The sequence below is a fragment of the Leuciscus leuciscus genome (genome assembly GCF_965113295.1).
Source record: "Leuciscus leuciscus genome assembly, chromosome: 3".
Classification (NCBI taxonomy): Eukaryota; Metazoa; Chordata; class Actinopteri; order Cypriniformes; family Leuciscidae; genus Leuciscus; species Leuciscus leuciscus.
Window position 1 is genome coordinate 21,997,705 of NC_138727.1, and position 20,614 is coordinate 22,018,318.

At 46.3% G+C, this 20,614-nt stretch overlaps 1 long non-coding RNA gene across 1 annotated transcript; it reads right to left on the reverse strand.

Annotated features, from left to right (window-relative positions):
* Positions 1-1,636: 1,636 nt before the first annotated feature.
* LOC309495835 lies at positions 1,637-13,365 on the reverse strand. Its single transcript, XR_014204839.1, has 3 exons — positions 13,255-13,365; positions 13,113-13,156; positions 1,637-2,481 (listed from the first exon to the last, which is right to left on the reverse strand). It is a non-coding gene; the product is annotated as an uncharacterized lncRNA (long non-coding RNA).
* Positions 13,366-20,614: the final 7,249 nt, after the last annotated feature.

Consider the following 20,614-nt stretch of genomic DNA (forward strand, 5'->3'; position numbering starts at 1 on the left):
AGAATCCATGTATCTTTCGTTCAGTCGTTTTTTAATGTAATATTAAGAGTAGAAAAATGAGAAAACAGCTTGAGTATTAGATTTCTAATATTCTAGTAGCCTAATAATAGTCCGCTGCAGCAGTTGCACGGAGCTTACAAAACGCGTGTATTGCAACTATAGGCTACATTTAATTTTCTCATCAAACGACTAGACTAACGAATAGCTCGGTACAACAGAAGAGCCTAAGGGCTTTTTCTCTGTGTAGACCAGCAGTTGGTCTGAATTTTCTATAACCTATTTCCGGACTGTATAGGCTAAGTCACGTTTTATCATGAAACACGCTGTGATTTATTCCAAAGTGACTCGGGCATATATAATGCATTTAACGTTAAATAATCTAAATGTTGACTTTCAAAAGTAGGCGCGCCAAGAAGGCTATATTCTCTGTATTTTGGTTCATTTTTGGTGAGCGCCAGAAAGATCTAAAGAGACAGAGACGTGCTAAAAATAATTCATTTTACTGTTTCGGATGATGTCATATTATCTGTATGACTATAAATAACAGAGTATTAGTATTTCCCAGCAGTGGAACAAATCCAAGTGATGGCGCTCGCGCATCGCGCTCTCACACAACATATTAGGCTATCAGTTCTGGCGTTGCTTCATATCGCAGACTGCTCATTATCAAAATGAAACACAGTCAACCAAACATATAAAAAGTTATTCTGCCTAATTTAATTGGTCTGTTGTACAATATAAAGGGCGAGCTGTGCCGCACACAGTCCTACGTGTTATTCCAAACATTTCCCTTGCTGTTCAAGACGCTGATTTAGCCTATATGTGTATTTTGGGACTCGACTGAAGTATGAAGCCTTCTTTATATTAATAGTTAGCATCCACATCCCAGCTAGAATTTTTTTGTTCTAAAAATGTTCTGAGAACATTATCTTGAAATGTTATAATAATGTTTTCAGCGGGTAGTTTTATTTTAGTTCCCAGAATGTTCTTGTAAAAGGTAGGAAAACATTCTCTAAAAACATTCTAAAAATGTTTAATGATAACATTGTTGGAACATTATTCCCTAATGTTCTTATAACATTTTTAGCGGGTAGTTTTATTTAAGTTCCCAGAATGTTCTCCTAAAAGGTAGGAAAACATTCTCTAAAAACATTCTAAAAATGTTTAATGATAACATTGTTGGAACATTATTCCCTAATTTTCTTATAACATTTTTAGCGGGTAGTTTTATTTAAGTTCCCAGAATGTTCTCCTAAAAGGTAGGAAAACATTCTCTAAAAACATTCTAAAAATGTTTAATGATAACATTGTTGGAACATTATTCCCTAATGTTCTTATAACATTTTTAGCGGGTAGTTTTATTTAAGTTCCCAGAATGTTCTCCTAAAAGGTAGGAAAACATGTTTAATGATAACATTGTTGGAACATTATTCCCTAATGTTCTTATAACATTTTTAGAGGGTAGTTTTATTTAAGTTCCCAGAATGTTCTCCTAAAAGGTAGGAAAACATGTTTAATGATAACATTGTTGGAACATTATTCCCTAATGTTCTTATAGCATTTTTAGCGGGTAGTTTTATTTAAGTTCCCAGAATGTTCTCCAAAAAAGGTAGGAAAACATTCTCTAAAAACATTCTAAAAATGTTTAATGATAACATTGTTGGAACATTATTCCCTAATGTTCTTATAACATTTTTAGAGGGTAGTTTTATTTAAGTTCCCAGAATGTTCTCCTAAAAGGTAGGAAAACATTCTCTAAAAACATTCTAAAAATGTTTAATGATAACATTGTTGGAACATTATTCCCTAATGTTCTTATAACATTTTCATTGAGTAGTTTCATTAAAGTTCCCAGAATGTTCTCCTAAAAGGTAGGATAACATTCTCTAAGAACATTCTAAAAATGTTTTGTGATGACCTTCTATAAAGGTTTAATCATAACATTTTTAGAACATTATCCCTTTACATTCTTATAAAGTTTTTAGCAGGAAGTTTTATTTTTATTCTTAGAATGTTCTTCTAAAAGTTAGGATAACATTCTCTAAAAATACTCTTAAAAATACTACTTAACATTCTTATAAAGTTTTTAGTGGGAAGTTTTATTTTTGTTCCCAAAATGTTCTCTTAAACATAAAAAATGCTTAGCTATAACATTGTTAAAACATAAAATTTTATTAATCTCAAAAATAAAACATAAAAATCTAACAGGTTTATGAATGGCATCCACATAAATTATTAGAAGTTCTGCGTACAGTAGATGCCCAACATTACATGAAGAACTCAGTAAAGTCCAATGTGCAATCACACGTGCTCAGGGCGCTCATCATCAGTCTTTGCTTGTCTTGGTTCTTGCAGAAAAATAATAGTCATCTGCATTAATAGGTGTTCTACTGTTCTTCTCTTCTTGTTTTTCAGCTGCTCTCCCAGTTAGCAGAATTGAGCTCCTTTCTCTGTGTGCATGGTAGAGTTTTTCCTCATAGCCTATAAAAGAAGATCATGCAACAGTGTAAACAGAAAGAATACACATACATATTACATATTAAGATCACAAGCAATATTGACTTCGAAAACTTTCAAAATCAGCCAGCCTAATTATTAATCAGAAATGATGTAAAGATTAATTTATTTAAAAGTATAAATATAATACCTTATGAGTATCTATTTTGTTTCTGTAATTTAAAACATATACTTAATCCATTATATACATGTTAATAACACAACTAGAGGCTAAATTATGTGAACAAACTACAAACTTGGCTTGAGAAGTGTGAACCTTGAACTCAGGTCGCCTTGAGCACAGCTGCAGCATGTCACAGCACTGCCCACGATGCTTTTGCTCTGACATAACAGCTCATTTTCATCAGTTGTACTGTCTATGGATTGTTACATTTCTTACAGATTTCTGCTTGTTTTAAATCAGAAATACAGATAAAGTAGCACTGCATTTGAATGCATTGGCGATAGAACAATTTCTAGTGTGATTTAATCATACCTGTGTATCGTCTCTTTGCTATTAGCTAAGCTGTAAGTTTTAGTTACTTCAAAAGCAGAAAGAAATGCTATAACTTCTGTTTCTACGCAGTTTCTTATTGAGAAATCACAGGACAGTGTTGACACTAACTCTGTGCTCCAGTAGGTTTCTGTGTGCGCACAATCTGCACGTTAAATGTGAGCTACTGTCTGTGCATATGAAAGCTTGTTTCCGCCATGGAATAAAATTTTAAAAAAAGGTAATTGCGACTCACAATTCAAACTTTTTTTTTCTCAGAAGTGCGAGATATAAACTCGCAATTGGCTGTTTGAAAGTCAGAATCACAGGATAAATTAGTAAAACCTGAGGAAAAAAAAGCAATTCTGGCTTTCTTTTCTCAGAATTGTGAGATATAAAGTTACAATTGCAAGTTATCAAGTCCAATAGGCCCTTATCTCATTTCCTGGTTTTGGAACGTTCAAAATCGCCAAGCAGTGTACTCGCACTTCCGGTGGTTACTTAGTTACACCTTTAGATGAAAAGTAGGTCAGTAAACTTAAATAAAATCGCGATATAGACCAGTGTCTGTCAATATTAAACCGCATAAAGACCATTTAAATAGGAATCGTGCATGTTCTGTGTGTCTCTGTGAATGAATGGCACAGACGCGCTGTTTCATTTACCACACACACACACTGAGGCACGCATGACGCTCGCAATGTTTTCAGCCAGCTATATGAGGACATTAATGCACTTCATCAATACAGCCGCTCTGAGAGTCACTTCAGCAGCATTTTAGCTTCATTTGAGAAAAACTATCATCATATCATAAAACACAGAGAGACTCAAAGGTCTACACGGCAATCCGTCAAAATAAAAGTTTGGTTTAACCTTTGAAGAAAGTTTTGCTTAAATCATTACATTTTAAATAATTGGTTATAGCAATTTAATTAAACAATTAAAATGGAATCAAGAAAAAAAAAAAAAAAATTACTTTTGGGAGATGCGAGAGCGAAATAGTCCAGTGATAATTAACAGGCAGCCATGGTTAATGCAATTTGCAAAACTTGCAATTTGCCCTTTAGTTACTGTTGCTTTGTCCAACAAGCCACGGCGCTCTCACGCCACACATCATGTTGTCACGCAATGAAAGATACATTGCGGATCAAAGAAAAAACGCTGAAACGTCTAAACGCCGAGACAAGACAGAGCAGGTTACTTTTGATATGAAACAAAGTCTCAACGTTTAATTTGTGTAATTTTTGTAAAAAAAGATTTTTTTGTAAAATAGAAATGTAAAAAATAAATACCTGTCAATCAAACTCCCTCGAAGGGTGAATTCTGAGGGGAGTAAAAAAGCCAGCTCACAATTCTGATATTTTCTTGCAATTGTGTGTTTCTGCCTCACAATTCTGAGAAAAAAACAAAACAAAAAAAAAAACTGTAATTTTACTGATGGAAACAGACAGTAAAAAAGTGAACTTCAAAGATTTCTTATTCTGTAGCTCCCTGTGGGATTTTTTTTTATAAGTCCATAAAAATGCATCCATCCATGATAAAAGCACTCCACACAGCTCTGGCAGGTTAATAAAGGCGAAAGGTGAAGCGAAGTGATGCGTTCGTGTAAGAAACATATCCATATTTTAGGGCTGGGAATCGATAAAAAAAGCAACTAATTACTTGCACAATTTGCTGTAATTAATTGCAATTAATTGCATTTCCCCCAAGCGTTTTTTAGGCCAAAACATTTTTTGTCACATACAGCAAACATCTCCTCACTATCCGCTAGCTGCCTGTCCCCTGAACACACTGTAAAAAAACGCGGCCTCTCTAGACACCACAGGCTCCACAAACGGCAACAAAAACAAACTGGGCTCACCCGCACCACGAAACACAACAAACAGTGTTCCAGCCAATCACTGGCAAGAAGTATTTGAGGGTGTGGTTTGGGGGGTTAGTGCGCGTGCACGTGAAGGGGGTGTGGAGGAGAGAGAACAGAGAAGCATGAAGAGGGAAGTTTGAATTATGGCCGACACACGACCAAAGAGACGACGTTCCGATGAACAAATTGCAAAGAAGAGGGACAAGGATAAGGAACGCACGAAGTCCCGAATTTACATCGGAAAAACCTTCGAAAGGTGGCGAGAACTCCGCCGGCAGAAGGGCTTCCAATCCGACATAGTTGCTCTGTTTTTGCAGAACAGGTAAATCCATTTTTCTTTCTAAACTGACGTTCATGTTCGCTAAACCAACACAATGATGTAATTAGCTAGAACTATGCAGTCAGCGTTAACTTTGGTGAATACAACATGTATGTTTCTAGCAGCTAGCGATCAATCTCTATTGTAAATGATCAAGCAAATTCACAGTAGGGCGACAATTTGTGTGAATGATTGTTTTCATCCACTGTTTGTTATGAATTTGAATGTTCATTTATAGGCTATTGACAACTTTGACTAAATTTGTTTACACCGCCGCCGTTGTTTATGCTCACTGGGAAACGCGAACGTTATCTTGCTATTATTGCGTCCTTGTATGGGAGCTATTTATAACCTCAGGCGTGTTTCTCTTTTTCTGCATTCTGTTCTGCAATATATAAAAGCATTTATCTAACTTGGTGACATTACTCATTGAATGAAGTATCAGTAAAACTTGACTTTGTTTGTAGTGACTATTTGGACTTTCCTTTATGTCGGAAGGGAGGGGAGGAGGGAGGAGACGGGATGAGGAGGAGGGAGGGTCTAGCTAGCCTCCGTTTTGTTTGACAACAATTCGAATGTCAACAAGAAGTAACGTCTCCCGGGATCGCTTAGAGCACCTTTAAACTTAGAATAACCTAATTAAACAACACAGGAAAAAAGGAACAGAAATAATGTAGAAAAAATGTATTAAAATAATATTAAACATCAATATATTATCATTTTTCAATAATCAATCAACATAATCAATGTAAAATTATTTTTTTTTTTTTTTACTAATTATCAAAATAAAACATAGTCCTACAAAGCTATTATTACAAGAGCATGTGATCAGAGCAGGTAATTTTACCATTGTTGCCAGCATGACTATACCAGCTCAGTAGGGCTATTTCACAGAAGTCTACTACTGAGAAATTTCACGTTATTTGACTTTGCTTTTCCAGTGCATGATCGGTACATGATTGGAGCGTTTGGGCCGTTAACGACAGAGCAGAACACGCAGCGCAAACACGGAGCAGAACATTGAGCAAAGAGCTCAACGTTTGCTCATTGTTGTGTGTGTGTCAGTGCGCCGACACACACACACACACACACACACACACACACACACACACACGGAATGGAGAGCGCGGCGCAGAAAAGACCCGCTCATGAAAGCTGCGCGAGAATGAAACCTGATCGCCGAACACGGAGGGGCGGGACGGCATATTTTTCCGCAACAGGAAGTCATTAAAACGAGGCAAAAAAAGTGCTGCGTTAATTGCGTTATTTTTTTTAACGCGTTAAGCATCTCAAATTAATCGCAAAGATTAACGCGTTAATTTCCCCAGCCTTACCATATAACTTTATCAACTTAAATAACTAGCTTCCGGCAGACAGCCATATGCAATTCAAATTACGCCCAAAGAGTAACTCTTGTCAATGTACGACGTAGGAGTAGCGTAAGCTTTGACGGCTCTCGCGGTCAGGGCTAGGCAATAAATTCAAGCTCCTCCCACATTTCTCTATGATTCTCTTTAATGATAATTTTTCTAAAAATCTCTGTGGAAAGAAAGTCAGATATACATCTGGGATGGCACGAGGGAGAAAAAAAGAGATCATTTTTTATTTTGGAGTGCATTGTGCCTTTAAAATTGACTACGGTTTTATAAACTGCAGTGGATACTTACTAGTGATGGACTTGTTTCTCTGTTGGTGCCTGTTCTGCTCCGTAAACATTGTTCCAATGCTTGATCTTAAGAAAATTTAAAAAGTGTGTTAATGTGTGTTAACAGACTATTGATCTGGGTGACACAGGACAATTTTTTATGTGTTACTTAAGTGTTATATAAATCTGGAGAACCCTTACTAACATTAAAGGGATAGTTCACCCAGAAATGAAAATTCTGTCATCATTCACCCTCAAGTTGTTTCAAACCTGTAAGAATTTCTTTTTTCTGCTGAACACAAAAGAAGATATTTTTCAAAAATGTCTGTAACCAAACAGTTGATGGACCCCATTGACTTCCATAGTAGGAAAAAAAAAATACTATGGAAGTCAATGGGGTCCATCAACTGTTTGGTTACAGACATTTTTCAAAATATCTTATTTTGTGTTCAGCAGAAAAAAGAAATTCTTACAGGTTTGAAACAACCTGAGGGTGAGTAAATGATGACAGAATTTTCATTTTTGGGTGAACTATCCCTTTAACCATGGTTTTGCTACACTAACGCCTCGGTTACGACTGTAACCTCGGTTCCCTGAAGAGGGAACGAGCGTTGCGTCGAAAAGCTGACGCTATGGGAACGCTTTGCGTGATGACGTCTTGAAGCACATGTAAAATCAGTCCAATGGTGTGGCGGAACGTCAGAGGCGGGTGACGTCACGTACCAGGAAGCTATAAAAGCCGGCCCGAAACAGAAAACGAAAGCTTCGTAAAGTCTGAAGTCGCGCTGACAGGCATGAAGGAGATATGGCAAGGCGACGCAACGCTCGTTCCCTCTTCAGGGAACCGAGGTTACAGTCGTAACCGAGGCGTTCCCTTTCAAGGGAACTCCCGTTGCGTCGAAAAGCTGACGCTATGGGAACGTCTATACCAACGCCTCCATAGCTACAAATGTCTGTCCTGTGTGTAATCATGTGAGCAGCACTAAGAAGACAAAACATGAGACCCTAGAGTAGAGTCTAAATCCAGAGAGTAGAACCTGACGAAGGTGTGCGGTGAGGACCAGCCTGCCGCATCACAGACGTCCTGTAACGATACTCCTGATATAAGGGCCTTAGAGGCCGCCATACTCCTAGTAGAGAGCGACCGGACAGCCAAAGGAGAAGGCTGTCCAGCCGCCTCATAAGCCAGTGAGATAGTCTCAACCACCCACTTGCTCATCCTTTGCTTAGACACTGGACCTCCCTTGTTAGGGGAGCAAAAGTCACTTTTACGCCACAGGGCAGCTCTGTGGACATACGCGTCTAACGCCCGAACAGGGCAAAGCAAATTATTCGCCTCCTGGTCCGATTTCGAAAGGGAGGAGGACCTCCAAGTGCCACGAAGGAAACGAGATACCAAGGGGTCTTTCCCCACAGACATTCCACCCAAAGGACTGTGGTAAGCACCTATGGCCGCCACATAGACCTTTAAAGTGGACGGGGTCAGACCTGCAGTGAACCGTTCCTGCAGGAACTCCAGCACTGTACCAATTGGGCAGTGGACTGGGTCCAACCGACGGTCACTACACCAAGAAGTGAATACTCTCCACTTCAGGGCATAAAGTTTCCTCGTGGAGGGAGCTCTGGACTGTAGAATGGTCTCAACAACCTCGGTTGAGAGACCTGACTCTATGAGCTGGGCCCCCTCAGAGGCCAAGCCCACAGGTTCCACAGTTCTGGCCGAGGGTGAGATATCGAGCCCTCTGCCTGGGACAGAAGGTCCCTCCTGACGGGTAACTCCGGAGGATGCCCGTCGAGGAGGGACACAAGATCGGGAAACCATACTCTGCCCGGCCAGCGCGGGGCTATAAAAAGCAGGCAAACCCGGTCCCTGCGAACTCTTTCCAGAACTCCCGGGAGCAGAGCAACTGGGGGAAAGGCGTACAGACGTAGCCTCGGCCACGTCTGTACCATAGCATCCAGTCCCAGAGGAGCTGGATGCGTGAAGGAGAACCAAAGTGGACAGTGAGACGTCTCTCGAGACGCAAACAGATCCACTTATAATTTCCATATCAGCTCCACCACCTCGGGGGTGGAGCCACCATTCCCCGGGCCTCGGCCCCTGTCTCGACAGAGTGTCTGCTCCTATATTCTGGACCCCGGGGATGTAGGCTGCCTTGAGTGACAGCAACTTCCCCTGGGACCACAAGAGGATATGGCATGCCAGCGCAAACCCCCTTGATATAGGCGACTACCGACGTGTTGTCCGTATGTACTACACATGGTGTCCCCTGAGACCTGTGATAAAGCTCCTCAGAGCCCGGAAGACAGCTAACATCTCTAGGCTATAGAATGCCAGGAACGATGATGGTCTTCCCACAGACCTTGAGATGAGCGACCCTCAGGATCGCTCCCCAACCCGTGAGGGAAGCATCCGTCGTTAGCAGTTTGCGACGACAAGGAGCTCCCAGCACTGGGCCCTGGGACAGGAACCAAGGTTTCTTCCACATAACCAAGGCACGTAGGCATCACCGCGTGACCTTGATTGTGCGAAATGGGTTGCCCCTCGGGGAAAAACCCTCTGGTCCTGAGCCACCACTGCAGGGGCCTCATGTGCAGCAGTCCAAAAGGTATCCCGTTGGAAGCTGCTGCCATGAGACCCAACAGTCTCTGGAACTGTTTGACAGTGAGTAGCTGGCCTAGCTTTACACTTCTCACAGCTGCCAGGATGGAATCGAAGCGTGGCGATGACAGGCGCGCCTGCATCGACACTGAATCCCAAACCACGCCTAAAAAAGTGGTCCTCTAAAATGGAGAAAGCACACTCTTCTTGGCGTTCAGCCGTAACCCCAACTCTTTCATATGGGCGAGAACAACATCTCGATGTTGAACCGCCATCTAATGCGACTGAGCTAAAATCAACCAATCGTCGATGTAGTTCGTGATGCGAATACCCCGGAGGCGCAGAGGCGCCAGAGCTGCATCCACGCATTTGGTGAAAGTGCGGGGTGATAAAGCCAGGCCGAATGGAAGAACTCGATATTGGTATGCTTTGCCCCCGAAAGCAAACCTCAGGAACTTCCAATGACACGGACGGATGGAAATATGCGTCCTTGAGGTCTATCGTGACAAACCAGTCCTCGGACCTGATCTGTGGCACGATTTGTCTCAAGGTTAACATTTTGAACTTGAGCTGCATGTACTCGTACAGAACTCGAAGATCTAAAATGGGACGCAATCCCCCGTCCTTTTTTGGAACTATGAAGTACCGGTTGTAAAACCCGGTTTCCCTGTTGGAGGGGGGTACATATTCTATGGCCCCTTTCTCTAACAGAGTGTTTACTTCCTGTTCCATAACCAGAACCTGCTCGGGGCCCACCACTGTGGGCAGGACCCCCATAAACCGCGGTGGGCGTTAATAGAATTGTATCTAATACCCTTTTTCCACGGTCTGCAGGACCCAACGAGAAACATTTGACAGTAGCTTCCACGCTGTCAAAGATTCTACTAGAGGTACCAGTCTCTCGAGACTGGTTTCTGGATTTTGTTGCTGTTGAGTAGTCGGTTCGTCGCCCTGTAACGGCGCACCGGCAGGGAACGACCAAACAGACTGCTCCAGCACCCTCCTCAGAGGGGGCGGGCATCCCGAGGCCACTACGTTTCCGGGTGGACCTTGAGATATGTGCTCGCCGGAGACCGCTGCGCCCTGTAACACCGGAGGCGGCAGGGTTGGCAGAACGGTCCCCTGAGGGCACCGAAGAGAGACGGCACCGTATTTTTCTCCTGCTGTTGAGTAGTCGGTTCGTCGCCCTGTAACGGCGCACCGGCAGGGAACGACCAAACAGACTGCTCTAGCACCCTCCTCAGAGGGGGCGGGCATCCCGAGGCCACTACGTTTCCGGGTGGACCTTGAGATATGTGCTCGCCGGAGACCGCTGCGCCCTGTAACACCAGAGGTGGCAGGGTTGGCAGAACGGTCCCCTGAGGGCACCGAGGAGAGACGGGCACCGTGAAAAGAGGTGTTAACCGCTCTGCTTCGGGGGGACTACCCTCATTTGTCCTGAGCCCTCAGACATCAGGACTTTTTCCCAGCAGCCTTCTTGGCGGTAATAACGGTCCGCAGATCCGTTTTACCCCTCGAAGACTGCTGGGTTTGAGAGCGCCCTCCGTGTCCCCGAGATTTTTGTGGGGGAGCACGAGAGGACACACTCTGTTTTTGAGTGGCACGATGTTCAGCGCTCTTTTTAGAGGAGTGAGGCTGCTCCCGCTCAGCAGCCTCAATGAAAGAACGGCGGGGGAGAAGTTTTTGTAATGCAGCTGCCTGTTTAGCAGCTTCCTGAGATTTAGCTACCGCACTGTTTACTGCATCACCAAATAAACCAACAGTGGAAACCGGAGCATCTAAGAGAACGTGCTTTTCTTTCTCTTTTATATCGCTCAAATTGAGCCACAGATGCCTCTCAGTGGCCACCAGGGCTGCCATAGACCGCCCGATTGATTTAGCGGTCTCCTTGGTGGCCCTGAGAGACAGATCTGTGGCTCTGCGTAGTTCAGCCACTGTGTCAGGACCAATTCCCCCGCCCTCCTCTAAATCCCCCAATAATTCTGCCTGATAGGCTTGCATAATAGACATCGTATGCAGACACGCTGCAGCTTGACCAGCGGCTGCATACGATTTATGAACCAGAGATGATGTGAATTTTACTGGCTTAGAGGGAAGTGAAGGAGCTTTCAGGGAAGATGCCGTTGCTGGAGAGAGATAGCTCGCAAGCGTCTCCTCCACCTTCGGCATCTCCCCATAACCATATTCTTTATATTTGTGAATGGAAGAATAGTGGGATGTTTGTGGTGCATACACTCTGTATGAAACCGGTTTTCCCCACGATTTCGACACCTCGGTGTGGAGATCGGGGAAAAACGGAAGGCTTCTTCGCTGAGGCTGTGTACGAGATGGCAGGAAGCGTTCGTCGAGCTTACTTTTCGAACGAACGTCCTGCCTATCCTCTGGCCACTCAATAGATAGTCTGTCAACTGCTCTAGTAATAACATCGAGCAGTTCCTCAAACGCATGAGACTGAGGTGACGAATCCTCAGACTCAGCTTCAATACTCACAACATCCAACTCCTCAGAGCTGGACAGTTGCAGTATTGGTGCCTCTATCGGGGGGGAAGAAACCGCAATGCGTGCTTCCACACCCTGATGAGAGGCACTGGATCTGTCAGATTGATGCTGAGATAAGGCAGAGCCCGTCTCAACATCCACTGACAGATCCATTTGCGAACCCCAGGTCTGAGATCGCCGCCGAGCCTCAGCCGCGGCGGGACCCGAGCCCTGGGGAACGCGATCGGGATTGAACCGAGCCAAGCGGGATCGGAGCGTGCGCAATGGAAGCGCGTCGCAATGCACACAGTCACCACCCTCGAGTGCTGACTGGGCATGCTCCTCACCCAAACAAACAACACAAAGAGTGTGAGTATCACCTCCCGTTAAATAACGCGGGCAGGGATGGACACACACTCTAAACTGCTGCTTGCTCGCCATACTGAATATATATATATAATATAGACAGACAACACCAAATAACAAGGACAGATTCAACACAGAGCGCAACTGAAGACTCAGAAAGCTTTCGTTTTCTGTTTCGGGCCGGCTTTTATAGCTTCCTGGTACGTGACGTCACCCGCCTCTGACGTTCCGCCACACCATTGGACTGATTTTACATGTGCTTCAAGACGTCATCACGCAAAGCGTTCCCATAGCGTCAGCTTTTCGACGCAACGGGAGTTCCCTTGAAAGGGAACTAAATGGTAATAAATTATTGTAATCAATCCACCATAAAAACATGGTTTCTACACTTTTACTATAATAAAAACCATGGCTAATTTAGCAAAGGACCCTGGGAACATGTCCTAAAAAGAACAGCTCATACAAAAAAGTTCTCTCGTTATTTACTCCATGTTGTTCCAAAACTGTATGAATTTATTTTGTAACCTTATATCTTGAGAAATGCCTTCACTGTTTTGTTTTTTTCCATAAAATGGGTTCCAATGTTATGGGTTCCAGTGTTGTTTTATTCCCAACATTCTTGTGTTTCGCAGAAGTAAGTCATACAGGTTTGAAAATAATTTCATTTTGAAAGGACATTTATGTTTGGGTCAGCTAGGCCCGTAAACTCATATCAAGAAGACAGGTAAAATATTGTCTGGAGGGTTTGGACCAGTGTGTCTTTGAGCAGAGTTTACATGTTCTGCCTCTATTTCACGTGTATTTTACTATTTTTTACAGTCTATGGTATTTTACTATGACAATACTCACCAACTGAAGATCGTGTGGCTGGATAATATTTATTCCCAAAATTCCTGGATAATGAGGGAAACAGACATACAGCAATATTATTAGCTATTTGTATCTACTTACTAAAAGAGACATTTGCAAAAGCTTGCAAAATTTTACTCACCAGCTCAAAAACATATTATGATGACACATCATTTTGACGGATCGGAAGGCCGATATCCCACGATCAACTTATTCAAAAGCCTAGTTTGCATGTGGTTCGAGTTCCTCTCTGTATAAAGACACAATGTTCTCAGTTCACTCATTGTAAAGCTCCTATGCTGAGTTTTATTTAATTTTTGATCAAAAACTAAGTTAGCTGACAATATTTACACATAGCCTGAAACATTGACATAATATCGATATTGCTCTAATCGCATTTAACATTAGATTCTCAATTTAACACACTATATTTTGATGTAGCAGAATGTATTTTTATATAAAATAAAGTTCTCTTACGAGAGTACTCTCGTGTTGCGTAAGCTAGCTTACGCTACGGGAAAAACCCTTTTCCCGAGAATACTGAAGCCAAAAAATTATCCTTAATTTTTGCATTAGTTTAAAACTCATTGCTGCATAAGCAGACCTAGGCAGAGCGGCTCGCGCGCCTATTGGTTGCTCAGCAGCAACTGCTGCAACCTATCCAGGACCTGCTCGTGACGAAGCACCAATGAGGGCGCGGGCGCCCGTGCGCGTCACGTCCCGCCAGAATGGGCGTGGCTACAGGCTATAAAAGCAGGCCCGTGAGGTTGTTCTCTGATTTTTCAACTCTTCAGCGAAGTGGACACTCACCTCGCTGTTCTCCGGAGAAGCTGCGCCGTCGAAGAGCCTTCAGCGGGACGAGCTTCAAGCCGGCCATCTCGCCGCTTCCTCTGCCGTTCCTGCTGCGCTATCCGGCGCCGAATATCCTTTTTCATTACCGCGTGTTACGTTACACACGCTTGCATCTAAAAGAGCGAGGCGTTGTTTCAAATGCCTCTTTTCAAAAAGTGCGGCTCCTGCCGAGCCGATCTCAGCGACGGGGACCGCCACATCCTGTGCGTTTCCTGCCTGGGACAGACACACGTGGACCACGCGCTTTCCCTGGGCCGTAAAAAGCGCCGTTCACAGAGAACACCGGAGGCATCTGCCGCGAGCGCTTGCATGCCGGATCTCTCCCCGTGTGCATCGCTCTCTGCATCCCCCACCTCTATCACGGCCGGCCAGCCGCCCGCTGTGGATATCGAGTCGGGGGGAGATGACGCAGAAGGGGACAGCTGCTCTATCCTGGCTTCTGACTGCGAAGGCTGGTCGGGCTCCATTCCGGACCCCGCCCCTTCTCTTCAGGAATCGAGCGGTGTGCGGTCTACGTTCGACGCCGAGCTTCTTCGCCTGCTTACCAAGGCCGTGGAGGACCTCGGCCTCGATTGGTCGCTTCCTGACGAGCCTGCACCCAGCAGGCTGGACGGTTGCTTTCTGCCAGGCCGCCGCTCGACGCCTCACACGAGGCCTGCCCCCTTTCTTCCGGAGCTCCACTAGGAGCTCACTAAGAGCTGGAAGGCGCCATTTTCTGCCAGGCTGCGTTCTACTGTCTCTTCGACGCTCTCTCTAGTAGACGGCGCGAAAGACAAGGGCTACCTCTGCATTCCTCCGGTCGAGGAACCGGTAGCCACGCACCTCTGCCCGCCTTCCGCCGGATGGCAGTCTCATCCTTCACTGCCTTCCAAAGCCTGCAGGACTACTTCGGCTTTGATCGGTCGCGCCTACACCGCCGCCGGTCAAGCCGCGTCCGCACTTCACACGATGGCCGTGCTTCAGGTGTATCAGGCCGACCTTCTCCGTAAAATGGACGAGGCGGGCCCGAACCCTGAGAATTTTAATGACCTCAGGAGCGCGACCGACTTAGCGCTACGAGCCACTAAGTCCGCTGCTCAGGCCATCGGGAGGAATATGGCGTCTCTCACTGTCACCGAGAGACACTTGTGGTTAACGCTGTCCGACATGAAGGAGTCCGACAGAGCCACTTTCCTCGACGCGCCCGTGGCGCCATCCAGTCTCTTCGGCCCGGCTGTCAAGGGGTTTTCGGAACGGTACTCTGAGGTTCAGAAAACCTCCCAGGCTATGCGGCATTTCTTGCCGAAGCGCTCCAGTTCCGCTACGGGTCGCTCTAAACAGCCGCCCAACCGGAAATCAGCGCCACAGCCTCCCCCGCCGTCAGCCTCACAGCGCCGTCAGCCGAGGGATTCCCAGCGCTCACGCTCTTCCAGCCGCCACAGACCGCCTCCCCCTCGGGGACCCCGGTCCAAGATTGTGCTGAAGGCAGAGCCCTCAAAGTCTTCCTGACCGCGTTAGGAAGACGAAGATGGTTGAGTCCCGCTGCGGCCGGACCGCCATCAAAATCAGCGCGCCTCGCTCTCACAGTTCCCTCAGCAGAGGCGACTGGAGATGTGTATTTCACAGCCAACGAGCCCGTTACACAACACGCTCGCCTGTACCCAAAGGCCGTTTTTACGGCCGCCCAAATAAATCACAGAAAGAGCATTCTGTCTGTTTATCCGGCTCACGCCGATGGTGTTGTAAATGTAGGTCATGTGCCCACTCCACAGTGTTCGCGCCTACATACAAACACGGCCGACTCAGTGACTCACACTCATTCACGGCCCATATCCATAAACTCGGCTCACGCCGTGTGTGTTTTGAATGTGGGAAAGGTGCCCGCTGTACAGCGCTCATCCCTACACACAAACACGGGCTGCTCTGTGATAAGCACTCATTCAGAGCCCCCGTCAATAAACACAAAACGTGTCCCGTGTGTAAATCACCCTCTACCAGACACGAGCTGTGTTATGTGTGTGCGAAGCGCGCGCGCCTCCATGAGCGCGCGCTCTCTCTCAGGCGCTGTGAGATATGTGCCACACACACACAGCGACAACAGCCCGCGCGTTATTCTCCCTCTAGCTTTTCACATAAAGGCATGGAGGGAGCTGCCGGGCGTGTCAGAATGGGTACTGAACACGGTAGAACGAGGCTATTCACTACAGTTCGCTCGCAGACCCCCTCGCTTTCGAGCCAGGGTCGAAACCACGGTGAACAACGAAGTAGCACACCTACTTCGCGCCGAGATTGCGAAACTGTTAGAGAAACGAGCCGTAGAAGCCGTCCCTCACACACTGAGCGAGGCAGGTTTTTACAGCAGATATTTCCTCGTTCCAAAGAAGGGTGGCGGTCTCAGACCCATCCTAGATCTCAGACGGCTGAACAGAGCCCTTATGCAGAGATCGTTCAAAATGCTCACGACCAGTCAGATTCTCGCGCAAATTCGCCCGAGGGACTGGTTTATCTCTGTGGATCTGAAAGACGCATATTTTCAGATTCAAATAGCGCCCCATCACAGGCCTTTCTTGCGATTCGCCTTCGAGGGGCTGAGCTATCAGTACACCGTCCTGCCGTTCGGTCTGTCCTTAGCACCCCGTACATTCACGAAGTGCATGGATGCAGCGCTCGCTCCCCTGAGACAACGGGGGATGCGAATACTAAACTATCTGGACGACTGGCTTATTCTAGCCCAGTCAGAGTCAGAGTTAATAGCGCACAGGGCTCTATTACTCGACCATTTACGGGATTTGGGTCTCCAAATCAACTGGACCAAGAGTTTACTGTCTCCCAGCCAGAGAATCTCTTTTCTGGGAACAGACTTAGACTCTGTGTCAATGACAGCGCGGCTGACGTCACAGCGCGCGCTGCAGATTCAGCGCTCAGCTGCAGCTTTCAGGACCGGCAGCATTTTTCCTCTCAAACGTTTTCAGAGGATGCTGGGTCTTATGGCTTCGGCCTCGGCAGTGCTTCAGCTGGGCTTGCTTTTCATGCGCCCGCTGCAGCACTGGCTGAAGACGCGGGTCCCGCTGCGAGCATGGTCCGCTGGCCGCGTTCGCCTCAGGGTAACTCAGAACTGTGTCACAGCACTGAATCCCTGGAAGGCGGCAGACTGGTATCAGTCAGGAGTGGATCTGGGCATGGCTTCGAGACGAAAAGTAATCTCGACAGACGCATCCAACTCAGGTTGGGGCGCCCTCTACGAGGGCAGACCAGTGTTTGGTCTGTGGGCAGCCTCAGAAAGGCGCCTACACATAAACTGTCTGGAGATGAAAGCGGTCGAAAATGCCTTGAGATACTTTCTCCCCCTCCTCAAAGGCCACAACGTTTTGGTCCGCACGGACAACATGTCAGTGGTGTCATACATCAACCGCCAGGGCGGTCTCAGGTCACGGAGCCTTCACAAGCTGGCGGAACGCCTCCTCTTGTGGGCCCATCAAAACCTGCGCTCACTGAGAGCATCACATGTCCCGGGCTCCCAAAATGTGGGCCCAGACATGCTGTCCAGGGACAACGTTCCCCCCGGGGAATGGTCCCTGCACCCTCAGATAGCCCAGTTACTATGGGACATCTTCGGCAGAGCGGAGGTCGACCTCTTTGCGTCGACGGAGAACGTGCACTGCCCAGTATTCTTCACGAAACAGAGAGATGCGCTGGCCCACGACTGGCCCAGCCGTCCGCTCTATGCGTTTCCCCCGATCGCGATGTTACCACAGGTAATCAAGCGCATCAGGGAGAGCAAATGCTCTGTGCTCCTCGTGGCGCCGCTCTGGAGGAATCAAGTGTGGTTCTCAGAGCTGATGCAACTGACGAGCACGACCCCGTGGCCGATTCCGGTGAGGAAAGATCTCCTCTCCCAGGCCAGGGGCGCGATCTGGCACCCGCGCCCCGACTTATGGGCCCTGCATGCATGGGCCATCAACGGGTACCCGCTGACCTCCCAGCGGCAGTGTTGAACACAATTACTCAGGCTAGAGCACCCTCTACTAGAAGGCTCTACGCCTCTAAATGGTCAGTGTTTTCCGGCTGGTGCTCGGCCCGAAACTTAGACCCACAGCGCTGTAGCGTTGCAGAGGTTCTCTCCTTTCTGCAAGAGCTTTTGGACGAGGGCAGGTCCCCCTCCACGCTCAAAGTGTATGTGGCGGCCATTGCGGCGTTTACAAAACCTTTGCATGGCCGGTCACTGGGTAGAGACGACCTCATCGTTAGGTTCCTAAGAGGAGCTAGGAGGTTAAATCCTCCTCAGCCCCCTCTGGTTCCAGCCTGGGACCTCTCCTTGGTCCTGGAAGCCATGAAGGGCGAACCCTTTGAACCCCTCCAGTCCGTGGATTTGCGGTATCTTTCACTGAAGACCGCTTTTCTCATGGCTCTCGCTTCAGTTAAGCGAGTGGGTGACCTTCACGCGCTCTCTGTGAGTGCTTCGTGCTTGGAGTTTGGGCCTAATGACTCTAAAGTCATCCTTAAACCGAGGCACGGTTATGTCCCCAAAGTGCTTTCCACTCCGTTCAGATCACAGATCATTTCACTGTCAGCTCTTCCGAGATCTGAGGGTGAGGACGATGTGAATTTTCTCTGCCCCGTCAGGGCGCTGAGAATATATGTCGAACGGTCTGATGCTTTCAGGCAGTCAGAGCAGCTCTTCGTTTCGTTCGGTGGCCGCACTAAGGGCTTAGCCACATCGAAACAGAGCCTGTCCAGATGGATAGTTGACGCTATCGCTATGGCTTATAGGTCTAAGAACCTTCATTGCCCTCTGGGCGTCAGAGCGCACTCCACCAGAGGCATGGCCTCGTCGTGGGCGTGGTCTCGCGGAGTCTCGCTCCATGATATTTGTACGTCGGCGGGCTGGGCCTCTCCGTCTACATTTATCAGGTTTTATAACCTGGAGGTGCCTGCCCTACAGGCTAAACTGTTGTCAGTCTAACATACTAGCTCTGTCCGCTCTCGCTGCAGATCGACACAGACTGTGTGTGGTTTGTGTTATACACAGGCTCCAGATCGACAGACCAGGTCTTCCTGTCTGTGATCTTTTTTCACCTGACCTTCGGGTTCAGGTGGCTGACAGGCAGTGTTATCATTCTTAGTTCAGCCCACGGATGTACCTGGCTGTTCTATTGTATTAAGCACCCATTCCCACACTCTGGAATGGTTATCTCTCCCTGGGCCCAACCCTCATCGGCCCAGATATTACCACTTACGTTTGTCCCCGGGCACATGCCCTTGGGAACGTGCAGGTGGACCTTCTCTAGCACGCACGGCGTTTTACATTGGGTTCCCGTAGCGTAAGCTAGCTTACGCAACACGAGAGTACTCTCGTAAGAGAACGCTCTCGGTTACTAACGTAACCTCGGTTCTCTCTAGATGAGGGAACGAGTGTTGCGTAACCCTGCCGTGCTTGTGCTACTTCTGGTTCGCTTCAGATTGAAAAACCAGAGAACAACCTCACGGGCCTGCTTTTATAGCCTGTAGCCACGCCCATTCTGGCGGGACGTGACGCGCACGGGCGCCCGCGCCCTCATTGGTGCTTCGTCACGAGCAGGTCCTGGATAGGTTGCAGCAGTTGCTGCTGAGCAACCAATAGGCGCGCGAGCCGCTCTGCCTAGGTCTGCTTATGCAGCAATGCGTTTTAAACTAATGCAAAAATTAAGGATAATTTTTTGGCTTCAGTATTCTCGAGAAAAGGGTTTTTCCCGTAGCGTAAGCTAGCTTACGCAACACTCGTTCCCTCATCTAGAGAGAACCGAGGTTACGTTAGTAACCGAGAGCGTTATTTACCTTCCGCAGATTGCAATATGTCCGTTACACGTACGTTGTTAAAATTCGTTGTCCATTTAGATCCCGCAACTCGCTCAAAATAAAAATGTAACAGTACGATGCAAAATAATCCATGTTTTAAACAATGTAAAAGCCACAGAACCGAAGGAGGCTAGTACTGAAGATCCAGAGCAGCAGCAGCAGCAGCGCACACACACACTCACTCCTACAGACGAATATTCAAACTTGGCCAGTAAAATGCGCGCATAGTTGTCATTGGCCAGATTCCTGGATGACAGTCTGAATAACCAATCATGCTCAAAACAACTCGAAGAGACAGCCAATAATGTGGTAACATTGCAATTACAGGGAAAGATGACATGTTTTAAAAGAAATAATATGAAAAAAATGTACATGTGCTATTTATTTAGTTGTGTAAGCTGGCTGTTATATTTAATCAATTGGTTAAATGGTGTCTTCATTGCAGTACATGATAAAAAAAAAAAATATTACAATAACATATAAATAATAATAATAAATAACATAAATAATATATACCATATATAACAACATATATTTACCACTGCTCTGCCAAACAGCAATTTAAAAGAGCAAACATATTATTTATTAAACAGAGCAAACATTGCATATGTCTATTCATATAAAATTCTGTATACCTACCTACATAAAAAACTAATGGATTGGTGTCATGGTGACATTAGAGTTACATTCATGTGACCCATAATGATCCTTTTGCACTCTAACAAATTATTGACCTTTCCTTTAGAAACACTCTTATGCCTAATAATGTCAACTTGCTTTTCACCCTGTGTGGCACTGTTACACAACCTGTTGGTTTAGGGTTAATCCTCTGTCCA